The sequence below is a fragment of the Myotis lucifugus genome, unplaced genomic scaffold, assembly GCF_000147115.1.
Source record: "Myotis lucifugus unplaced genomic scaffold, Myoluc2.0 scaffold_92, whole genome shotgun sequence".
Lineage (NCBI taxonomy): Eukaryota > Metazoa > Chordata > Mammalia > Chiroptera > Vespertilionidae > Myotis > Myotis lucifugus.
In genome coordinates this window covers 798313-810624 of record NW_005871140.1, presented here as the reverse complement: position 1 = coordinate 810624, position 12312 = coordinate 798313, and positions in this window count along the sequence as shown.

Below are 12312 nucleotides of genomic sequence, written 5' to 3'. Positions count from 1 at the left end.
TAAAAACCAACCAAGCTAAGACTCTAAAACGATAAGGCTACCAGCAGTTTGATAGCCATGCCGAAACACAAAACATGAGAGAGGAGCATCTGTTGTAACCACCACTGCATGGAAGCCCATATGACCTTGACACCTCTTGGCGGTGGTGTCCAGTAGGAGTCCAGTAGGTGTCCAGCACGCTTTGACAGAACTGGGCAGATGCCATGCAGAAACCCAGAGGACAAATGTCTGATATCCACGCAGCCCCTGAGGGCTCTCAGAAATAATCCAGAGAGGAAAGACTCTTCAAACAAAACCCTAAGTACTGCAAGAGCAATTAAGGGTGGTGGGGAGGTGGGAGCCATAAAGCACAGGTTAGAAATGGCAGTAACTCCTGGGACATAAATACATACTCAGGCAACCACAAAGATTGGGACCAGATGCCTTAAAGAATTTGATGGGGCTGAAAATTCAGGCCAGTGATGTATAGTGCAGATGGCTGCTGAGTGCAGGTCTGAGAGCCATTTAACCTCTGAACCTCAATGCACAGGGCAAGCTCCGTGATATATAAAGCAATTTCTCCTCTCCTATTTGAGTATCATATATGCTCATTCAGGATTCAGAGAGAAGAGAGGATGCCAGCCAGGAGAAGAGAAAAGCAAGACTCCAGTTGGAGTTTTCTGGTGTCAAATACAGTGGTTGGTAAAATATCAACTCTGCGGGGCCTGCCAGAGCCTCAGGTTCCCTGGAGAAGCAGGAATGCGTGGACAGTCTACTCATAAGGGGACTGGATCCCTGGGGAGGCCCATGTGGTAGAAAAGCAGAGCAAAATTTTGTGGTCACACAACTGGGAGCCAGGGATTCCCGACCTCAAATTATGATGCCACCACTTACCAACCATGTGACACTGAACATGTTAATTAACTTCTCAGGTCTCCAGTTTCTCTTTCTGCAAAACAGGAATAACAATATATAAAGGCAATAGTTATAAAGCACCTTTTACTTTTCTTCTTATAAACTAGGGCTTTCTTTTAGCCCCATTGTGATTTATTTTCCTACTCTCTCTGTTAAAACTCAAATGCTCAGGGGAGCAGGGAAATAACCCATGTGACTGTGGGGTCACATGGGGACCAGGACATAGAAGACAGTGCCCACCCCATCCGAAGAGATTTTCTTAGATCCAGCTCCCTCTTGCAGTGAAAATGCCAACCGAGATTATCTGATGTGATTTTCCTAGAGAAATCAGAAATGTGCAATTTCATATGCAGTCAGTCTCTCATTTGAAATGCTGCAACTAATTCCTTTTTTTTTTAACAAACACATTATAAGGCAAATCTACAACAGGCTACATTCAGCCGTGGCTGCTGCTTGTCTTAAGAGAAGAGGTGACCATGAGATCTCAGCTTTAATCTTTCTCAGAAAGCAGTTCACACCACCCAAGGCATCATTGGCCCAAACAGAATGCCATACCGAGAGAGGGAAAAAAGCAAGGCCCAGGGATTGTTCCTGTGGCTCTCTAAAGGTACTCTTGGTTATCCACGTTGATCAAGGGCTCCCATGTCTCACCTGTAGCTCCCAGAACTCCCAGGGGATGTCACCTCCTCAGCTCCCATCTTCTGATGCTAGGACTCAGGTGTTATGTGGCTGAAATCCCTCCCTCCCTGCCCCCAGGCATCCTGGTTCTCTCCTGGGGTGAAGGGTTCTGACATCCTGGTTCTCTCCTGGGGTGGGGAGGGGTGGGGAGGGGAGTGCTGGCTGCTCCTGAAGGGACTGGGCAGTAAAGATCCTCCTTTCTGCAAAGCTGAGGGATGCTATTTACAAAGCTTGTCGGTGATTGATGGATTTTGACATTATCTCTTAGGCTGCTCAAGCTCAAATGAGAAACAAATCATCTTGGGAATCAGGTAGAGGAGGAAATGTCACTGTGAGAGACAGCCACAAATGAATGCAGAGTGAGGTCCCTGGGGGGCGGGGGAGGGGGCTGGCGGCAGAGGAAGTCAACACATTACAATAAGGTCACAGCCTCCATGGATTAAGAAGCTATCAAATTCACAAAGAGCATGGTGGCAGTCAAATCCCAGCCCAGCAGAGAGGGAATACTCTTCCAGAACTTTCTCTTCAATAAGCAGACGATTTTAAAAGCATCTGTGGCTGGTACTGCCAGGAGAGTGAAAGGAGAGGACTCAGGTGTTAAACACCTAGTATTATAGTCCATGCATGATGGTTATATAAGGGTGTCCCCAAAAATGTGTACACACTCTGAATAATTATTAATTCTGATCGGTTCAATCTGAAAGGAAAGAAACATCAATTGAGCGATCAGCTGTTAAGGTGTATACATTTTGGGCGGACACCCTGTATATTCTCTAGCTGTGGGACGTGGCACAAGTTCCTTAACCTGACTGAGACTCAATTTGCATCTGTAAAATAAGAATGATAGTGGGGGGGGAAAGAATGATAGCTCCCCTACCTTGGAGGATTATTATAGGAAATAAGACAAAGTATATGAAAGCCCCTGGTACATAATAAGTATTCAATAAATCATCACTATCCATATCTTAGCATCTCACTGATTCCTCACAACAGCCCATGGATATTATCTGCATTTCACCATGAAAACCTAAGTGCACAGAGGTTACTTGTCTAAATTGTTTGCCTGAATCCTTCTAGCTAGTAAGTCAGGTAGCCAGAATTCTAATTCAGGTTTGCTTTTGATGTGTGTGTGGCTTTTTCCCCTCCAAAGTTATTTTTCTGGTTTAGTGATATTAGCAAGCCAATTTTCTAATTTCAACCCAGAATATTTTTCTAAACCCTCCCAAAGCCCTTGGTTCACTGTTAGGCCTCCCCTCCATCACCCTAGACATTTCACAATCTGATGCCTGGAGCCAGGCCCTCTGTGGTCATCAGCCCCTCTGGCCCGGATCTTGGTTTTGGGGTACCCATCCCAGGCCAAGTCCCTCACACACCACGCAGGGGTGGTCTCATGCAGGATGACTTCCTGGCAGGTCTGCACCTCCACGGTGGGTTCTTACTCCTCACTTTCTTGCTCCTCTTATTCCATTCCTGAATGTTGTTCCTTGTCCTCTATTCCTTTGCTCCTTCATCCTGACATCTGATTTGGCTTCTCCATCTTGAGCCTCAGACCTCTGTCCAATATGGTTTCTTCTGTCTGCTTCCACTCTTAGGACCCACAGTTGGCCCCACCCATCCTTGATCGGGAGGAGAAACCCAGTGAGATTGGGTCTAATCATGACCTGGGACTGTGTTAGTGAAATGGGGGGGGGGTGTTGCGGGGGGGAGTATGAGATCCACAGTGGGGGCGAGGCACTCCAGGAGACTGCTTGCTTCTCGAATGAGGACTGAGAACTGAGTCTAACTTACCTTTCACCTAATGCATATTTTGTCACATGTAATAGTAGAGCCCACCACTTATTTACCAAAAGCTTACTTTGTGAAAGAAAGGCAGATAGGGGTGATCAAACATTTCAGTATTAAGAAATGTGAGTTCAGAAACATTAAAAAATGTTTTGCATGTGAGTGTGTGTGTGTATGTGAGTGCGCGCGCGCATGCGTCTGTGTGTTTTAAGGCAGCAGGGGTGGAAGTGTGTGTGTTAGAATAAAGGAAGTATATTACTACAGTTTGATGGCATTTACATTTTACCCAGAGTGAGTCTTAAAACAAAGGGTTTACCTGTGAGTAAGTAAAATCAGAGTCTCTGTTTATTACCTGTTTACAGAAAGGCAGGCCAAGCCCTCTGCTAGCTGCAGGGATACAGGCCTGAGGAAGTTACCGTGCTGCCCCCCTGGAGCTCATTGTCCATAGGAAGAGACAAGCTCATATATGGAACATGTCACCATAATATGTAATATATTAAGAAGGGGCCTGAGCCCTTAACCCAGCCTGGGGTCTCAGGGACGATTTCTTTAAGGAACCCTCACTTAAAGTGGCTATTGAAGGATAATAAAAATAATGACTGACATTGATTAAAGAAGTATTTTGTGGTAGGCACTGCTCTACTGAAGCTGGAGAATTAATACCCTCAGAAAACATATTTAATACAAAATAGGTTGTGAGCTAGCTTGGAATAGCAGCCACAAGAAGGAAGTCATGTAGCACCCGGTTAACCATAATAGAAATTACTTAGCCTAGGGCCTGTTAGACTGCAGGGGAAATAAATAACCAAGACAGCAGAAATAATAATAGCATGCAATGAGTAAGAGTCACAAGATGTAGAGCTCTATCCCTGTGCACCAAGATAACTTATTAACATGCATTCTAGATGTTTTCAGCCCACAAAGCAAACAACCAGCACACCATCTCTATGAAACCAGATGAGGTGACCCCAGGCAAAAGGGAAGCAGATGACTGAAAGATGAAAATTAGCTTTTTACCTAACCAAGGACCAAGCAGAGAGATCCACAACTCCAATCCCCTTTCTCATGATGACTCATGATTTTTGCTCTATAAAACTTCTAGTCTGCAAGCCATTGAGGAGTTCGGGCTTTTGAGCATTAGCTTTCCCATTCTCCTGGGTGGCGCCATTCATAATAAAATAGCCTATCTTTCTCCACTGCAAAGCCAGGGGTCAGTTCTCATTCACTCACTGTACACACAGGTAGGCACAGACTCACTTTTGACTCGTTCAGTTTCACTAAGTGCTTTCCGTTCATTACCACTGAATCCTAAAAACTGTTTTATGAGATAAGAATTGTCACTGTGCTACTGCAACAAATGTGGAAACTGAAGCACAGAGAGCTTTAGAAACTTGCTCAAGGGCCCACAGATATACTAGTAAGTAGAAGAGGCAGGACACAAACCCAGGAAGTCTGAGGATTACAAGTCAATCAGGAAAAAAGGCACAGAGGAGTAAAACAATATGGAGTGTGAAGGGGACTCTGAGAGTAGATGGTGCCTGCCGTAAGTCCACAGATGGATACTGGTTATGGCTCTAGAACAGTGTGTGTTCATGGACTCAGAAAACACATGACATGTAGTATCATTGCAGGAAATCTGTTTATTCTATCCCCATTTTGTACCTGAGACCTCGAGTGGGAAGTGACCTGCCCGTGTCACTTAGCAGGTTAGTTGTAAAGCTCAGGTTCTTGTTGCTGGGACATTAATGGTGAGAGTCCTACTCACTGAGGAGCACTAAGGAGCTGCTTAGAATAAATTTTGCACCCACTACACCACCACCTTTATCAAACTCATAAAGATAAGATCTTGAGGAATTCAATTTCAGGCTCCGTCTTTCTTGAAAACCAACTTGTGGTAACCAACTCACCACAGCCGACCAGAGCCCAGTGTAGGAAGAGAGAGCCATGCTGCAGTTTGCAAATAAACCTGAGTGTTTAATTCATTAACCACTTAATCAACACAGTCAGTTAACTTCTTGAAAGCAGTGATAGAAAATAATAGCACAAAGACATGCACACACATGCATAATACAGCATAGTCTGTAATAGAATCAGCCTGAGAATCCATCAGTGGAGCAATACCCAATGTCATGAAATAAAGTAAGGTTAATCTAGAAAGGTTTCTATGCTGTACTAGGTGAAAAAGGCAAGTTACAACTGCCCATGTTTAAAAAAGAAAAGCTTATGTGTAGATAGGTATTTTGCTTTGTAAGCACAAGAAAATTCTAGAAAGATAACCACCAAACTAACAGTGTGTGGTGGATTAAGTTTTGGAATATTAACTTGTATTTGTCCTCCTTATTTTTCTTAATTTCCTCCATTGCTGGTAGATGGTCAGGCCTTTTTGTGGTCCCTTGCCACAAGGGAGATTTTTGTTACAGGGTCAGAAGCCAAAGTGATCTGCAAGACACTTCTGATCCTGGAACAAAATCTTACAAAACATAAACCCATTGAGGAGATGACACTTGGATTCTGGGAGGAACAGGAGAAGGGAAGGCCTTTGAAATGGAGATGGGATAGAAGTTGGTGAGTCCTGGAGCACTCCCTGGAGGAGGAAGGCCTCAGATGGACTGGCCTAGAGCCTGGGAATTCTAACTAAAGGTTATCCCAGCTTTACAAGAGGCAGCAGAGGAGTAAAACTGGAAGAGATCTCGTGGTCTGAGACCATGGACACCTCCGCAGTAATTATCATAGACTAAGTCCAATGGCTTAAAGAGACCTCCCCAGGAGTTGGTGCTACATAAAACAAGGGATCCTTGCCCACCCTGAGGGTGACAATAGTGGCTGAGATTGAATTCCCAATAACCTTATAGGATGAGGAGAGTGGCTGTAGGCTCAGTATTGGATACAGTTGATGTAAAATAAAGTACTATTTCTTATACATCTGAGTTTGAAAAAATGATTCATATTCTCTACAAGTAATTGGGCTGGAGATTCAGAGGAGAGAACTTCACCTGTTATGTCATATAATTTTCAGGTATTAGGATTATGGATAGTTTTGATTTTTCTTTTCTTTGTCTTCCCTCCCCACCTCATACTTTTATAGTAAACCTGTTTTTATGCTTATTGTCATCCACCCTCTTCATCTGCTGGTAGCCTCTCCAGAGGGACAGAGCCAAGCATCATTTCTGACCCTGAGACATGGGTCCTGCTGGTTTGTTTGAACATCACTTGAAAGATCCACTTGCTCAAATGGTTGGTGACACCTGCACAGACAGGAATGCTCACTCTCCTGAGGCCTGAATTTCTGGTTCTCTATTCTCTCAGAAAGGAACCCCCTCCTACCATCTCTCCACCCATCTCCTGACTCAAGAATTCCCCTCAAAGTTTGTCAGGTTGTGAATTTACTTTCACATTCATTTATTCTCAAGATTTCCTTGATGAAACTCTTTTAAGATTTCTTTGGAGGGCTTCCCTCTTAGGAAGAGAAAATGCCCCTTGGCGTGAGCTGGATGGAGAGAGGGTATGATGATGGCTGGGGGCAGCTGCAGACAGTCTGGCCTGGACTCTGCCATCAGAGTGTGACAGAAAAGATGAACCGTTTTCTGTAACGTGCAGTAATTTCATCTAAGCCCCCTGCATGGAAGGAAAAGGAAGAAGCTCTTTACTACACATCACTTCTTGGGTCCCACCAATCCATCTAGTCTTAGAATCCTCTGCTCTCCGACATACAGCCTCTCAACTAATCAGGCTAGGACTCTTCATAGATTCCCTCAAGGGCACAGGTCCAATTTCCAGATCTTTGTACAAGTGGGTTGCCCTTTTGGATGAACCACTTCTATACTAGCTGAAGTGTATTTATCTATCCATGAAGCTTCCTCCTGGCCATAGCCACTTTCTCTGAAACAGATGTTACATATACCTGAACATACCTGTATCAGCCAGGGTTCTCCAGAGAAAGAGAACCAATAGATCTTTTTATTTTATTTAAAATTTTTATTGTTTAAAGTATTATATGTGTCTCCTTTTCCCCCCATTGACCTCTCCCCCAGCCTCTCCCAGCACATTCTCTCACCCCCCTACTGTCTTACTGGTTATGCTTATATGCATGCATGCAAGTCCAATTGATCTTATATATAGTGCAGTTAACAGTGACTGTAGACACAATACCACTTACAGAATGTCTCTGTTGTGGTAGGACTGAAATGTCTCCTGGCTGTTTTTGTTCTTTCCCTGAAACCTGTTATCTCCCAGAAGGATGGTATATAATATTTAATGTAAATAACACATACAAGTACTACTTCATCTGCCTGATCATGTTCCTAGAAGCATATTCCTAGAATTTTAGACTGTGCTAACCATTGTAGATTTTGCCAAATTTTAGTCATTGAGTGAGTTGTGTTTAAACATCTGTTGACTGCAGATGTTAAGTAGTGTGAAATATTCTTTTAAGATACCAAAATGTTGCCCTGACTGGTTTGGCTCAGTGGATAGAGCGTCGGCCTGCGGACTCAAGGGTCCCAAGGGTTCGATTCTGGCCAAGGGCATGTACCTTGGTTGCGGGCACATCCCCAGTAGGGGGTGTGCAAGAGGCAGCTGATCGATGTTTCTCTCTCATCGATGTTTCTAACTCTCTATCCCTCTCCCTTCCTCTCTGTAAAAAATCAATAAAATATATTTTTTTTAAAAAGATACCAAAATGCAATTAAAATCACGATATTTTTCTTAGTAACACATCATACTACATCAAAGGAAATTCAGGAAGGTAAAGCACAATGAACAATGAGTGGTGGTAATTCTCTAAAAGTCATCTGTGTCAAGGGAGAATTAACTTTTAACTAAATTATGTTAAATTACCAATGTCAATTGGTGCAGGCCTTGAAGAGAGCCTTTTTTATTTTTCAAACTAGACAATGGTCAGATGGAGTAAAATGCAGGAAAGAGCATTTTTTGGTTCAAAGGATAAAGATAATTGGATATCCAATTTTTCCTTACTTTCGGCTGGGCCACTGGACCAGTCATTTAAAACACTGAAATGCCAACTCTCCTCTTGAATGTCACCAGGGACTCAGGACTCAGAAGGTATGTGGAACACAGCTTAGACATGCCGCAACCTGGGTGACAAGCTCCACCCCAAGCAGTGGAAGAAACACATCTGCAACATGAGCAGAGGATTCCTCTTCTGTGTGTCCTAGTGTTTTGGCTGCTGGAAGGGGGAAGGGGGGGAGGGGGTAAGTAGGAGCATTATTGCAGTTTCCAGAGGAAGGAGAGAGCTACCCTTTAGTGTGAATTAAGCAGTAAAGAAAGGCCTCACAATTCAAAATAGCTCTCTCCCCTGACTGAAATTCCACTGCCCGAGCTTTTCTTTAGGTTTAAAACCTTGAAAGCTCCATAATGTTCCTGAGTAGAACAATAAAGCCATTAGTAGCCCGTGTCTCTCTTTAATGTTATTTTTCCATTTCAGGTCTAATTTTATCTGCTTCCTAAAAATATGTTCCATATTTTTGCAAGGATTGGGCCTACATAGGTAACTGGTTCAAACATCTTAATTTGTTGACTAAGTCAGTTCAAAAATTAGTCACGATTTTTTTCTGGACAAAAATGAATTTGTCAAATTTGGAGACCCACTGTTTCTTCAATTCATCCCTGATTGATTGAGCAGCTGTTATGTGCCAAGCCCTACCCTAGTTCCTGGGGCAACAGAGGCAAGGACCCATCATCTTTGCTTCTGGCACCTATCAGTCTGATGGGGACATAGACACACAACCAGACCATCATTATGTCGTATGGTAAGTGGGAGAGGAGGTAGGAACAGGGTGCTTTTGGGCTCAGAGCTATAACCAACCCCATCCTATGTATTCATGACTATATCCTCGAGTTTCCAAATACATTGAAAAAGTATAACCAGGGGCTACTAAATGACTACAGAGTATTTATATAAAGTTCTACTGTGTGTCTGCTCCTGAGCCAGGTGTTTGGGGTTGAGAATGGATGTTGGAGAATAGAAGTTGGACAGGAAGAAAACACTTTCTCAGTCACCAAAGAGTTCATTATTTAATTGCAGGCAACAAGATGGAAGTGTAGGGAATTATGAGAAATTAAGACATTCTACACATTTGTGAAGTGTAAGCATCAAGGTGTCTAGGCAAACAGTAAGTGGTGTGGGTGTTGAGAAAGGGGAAAGAGTGAGTTAGGGTGGAATAGTCTCAGCAAGATCCTTGGAGAAGATATGGGCATGAGGTATACATGGAAGGACTGGTCCAGTTTACATTTGGTAAAAGCAAAGGGCCCAAGCTACCTATGCAGTGGGGGTAGCCAGGTCAAGTATACAGATCTGGCAATGAGGGAAATGTTTTTGTTGTTGTGTGGGTGATACAGGAGTGGTGTAAGGGGCTTGTGCAATGAGGGACCAGAATAAAAGTCTGAAGTTGAGTTTTTTGCAGGGTCTTTTCTACTCACCTATTATTAAGGGCCTATTATCATGCACTGGGCTACATACTAGGATGCAGGAATAAACAAATTCTTTCCATCTTTTTTAAAAAATATATTTTATTAATTTTTTACAGAGAGGAAGGGAGAGGGATAGAGAGTTAGAAACATTGATGAGAGAGAAACATCAATTCAGCTGCCTCCTGCACACCTCCTACTGGGGATGTGCCCGCAACCAAGGTACATGCCCTTGACCAGACTCAAACCTGGGACCCATCAGTCTGCAGGCCGACGCTCTATCCACTGAGCCAAACCGGTTAGGGAAATTCCTTCCATCTTGAATCTTACAATCTAGTCCTAAAAAGAGACTAAGGAGATTTATTGGATCTTATAGTGTGCTGGTGTGTATGCCCCTTTCATTTCATCTTTCAAATCACGTCTACCAAATGAAATGTCCCTGATATGTTCAGCCAAAATAATTTATAATGACAATTATAGTAGCTGACATTGTTAAGTAACCCCTAGACCAGTGTTGTGCTAAATACTTTGCATGTCTTATTCCCAATAGTTAGCATTTAAGTGTTTAATGAACTAAGTACCATGTTATATTCTTTGCAAAGATTACATAATATAACCCTTACAACAAAACCTTAGAAGTAAGCGCTATGAACATCTCCATTGTTTATATGAGAAAACAGAGGCTCTACAGCAGTGGTTCTCAACCTTCCTAATGCCGCGGCCCTTTAATACAGTTCCTCATGTTGTGGTGACCCCAACCATATGATTATTTTCGTTGCTACTTCATAACTGTAATTTTGCTACTGTTATGAATCATAATGTAAATATCTGATATGCAGGATGTATTTTCATTGTTATAAATTGAACATAATTAAAGCATAGTGATTAATCACAAAAACAATATGTAATTATATATGTGTTTTCCGATGGTCTTAGGTGACCCCTGTGAAAGGGTCGTTTGACCCCCAAAGGGGGCGTGACCCACAGGTTGAGAATCGCTGCTCTACAGGATTAAATACCCAAGGTCAACCTTAACTTCTGGGGGAAGAGAAAGGATGCTTTAAGAGTGGGATAACCAAAACTGCATGCCTCCTGATGTGATGGAGCATTTCAGCACACAGCACCATTTGATAAGTATGTTTGTCCAAAACCACTGAACATAATTAGAGTGAGATCTTTAGGTCTAACTTTTAGTTTATTGAATATAGAAGGATGAAGGATGAGACAAATGACACTATAAAGAAGTAAAATAAAAATTGAGAATTTGGGAGTATAGGGACTGGAGAACAGCTGACCTGATTTCTCGACATGTCTAATAGAACTTGGTTTGGATTCAGTTCATTTAACATGTGGGTCTTGTTTGGTTCCTACTTTGAGTAAGCCAATTTTTTTTAAAAGGCATCCTATATAATACAGGGCTAATATGCAAATGGTTGTCACACCCTCACGCCATCATGCTGTAACAGCTCAGACACTCAACACTGGGGAGAGAGGAATGGGAACCAGCCAGGCTCAAATGAGCTCACGAGAGAGGAATGGGGACCAGCACCTGTGGCTGCAGCCTGAGCGAAGCCAGCCCAGGTCCTGGGTTCCTATGGCTGGCCAGAGGAAGGGAAGCCCGGGTCCCGGGTGCCTGCGAATGGCTGGAGGAGGGAATCCTGGGTCCCGGGTGCAGGGCAAGGCAGAGGCAGTTAGGGGCAATCAGGCCAGCTGGGGAGCAGATAGGGGCAATCAGGAAGGCAGGCAGAGGAGTTAGGGGCATTCAGGCAGGCAAGCAGGTTAGGAGCTAGTGGTCCCGGATTGTGAGAGGCAGCCAGACATCCCCCGAGGGGTCCTGGATTGGAGAGGGTGCAGGCCGGGCTGAGGGACAACCCCCCCCCCCCACCATGCACGAATTTCGTGCACCAGACCTCTAGTTTTTAAATAAGAAGAAAAATTTGAATGTGGGTTGGTTATTGGAGGATACCAAGGAAATATTCCTAATTTTGGGAGTGTGATCATGGAACTGAAGTTATGAAATGAAATGCTAATATTTGTGAAGATATGTACAAGTGAGTTAGGAGGATATCACATACAATCTTGGATTTGCTTTAAATATTATCAATAATAACTACAATAGAAAGGGATAAATGATTCAAGAACTTTAAATGTTTGCTAATTGTTGAAGTTGAGTGATGGATATATGGAGGATCATTGCATTAATTTCTCAATGCTTCTTTGTGAAATTTTTAAAAATAAGATTTTATTTTTAAAAATGCATGGCTTAAACAGTCTGTTGGGCTAAAAATCAATCCTCATGTACCACAGAGCCCCATTTTTTGCCTACAGCAGGTGCTCAATAAGTACCTGGTTAGTTATTGGAATCAGAGCATGGAAAAGAGCCCCAGCAGGAGGGAAAGATGCCTTTGTGCTGCTAGACATACAATCAGAAGCATGGGCTCCAGGCCCGAAACCCCCGTTCTCTTCCAGAATGCTGAAGTTGCTTTTTTATAGAAGAGTCTCCTTTTCTCTTTGCCTGCAAGGCTGCCCTTG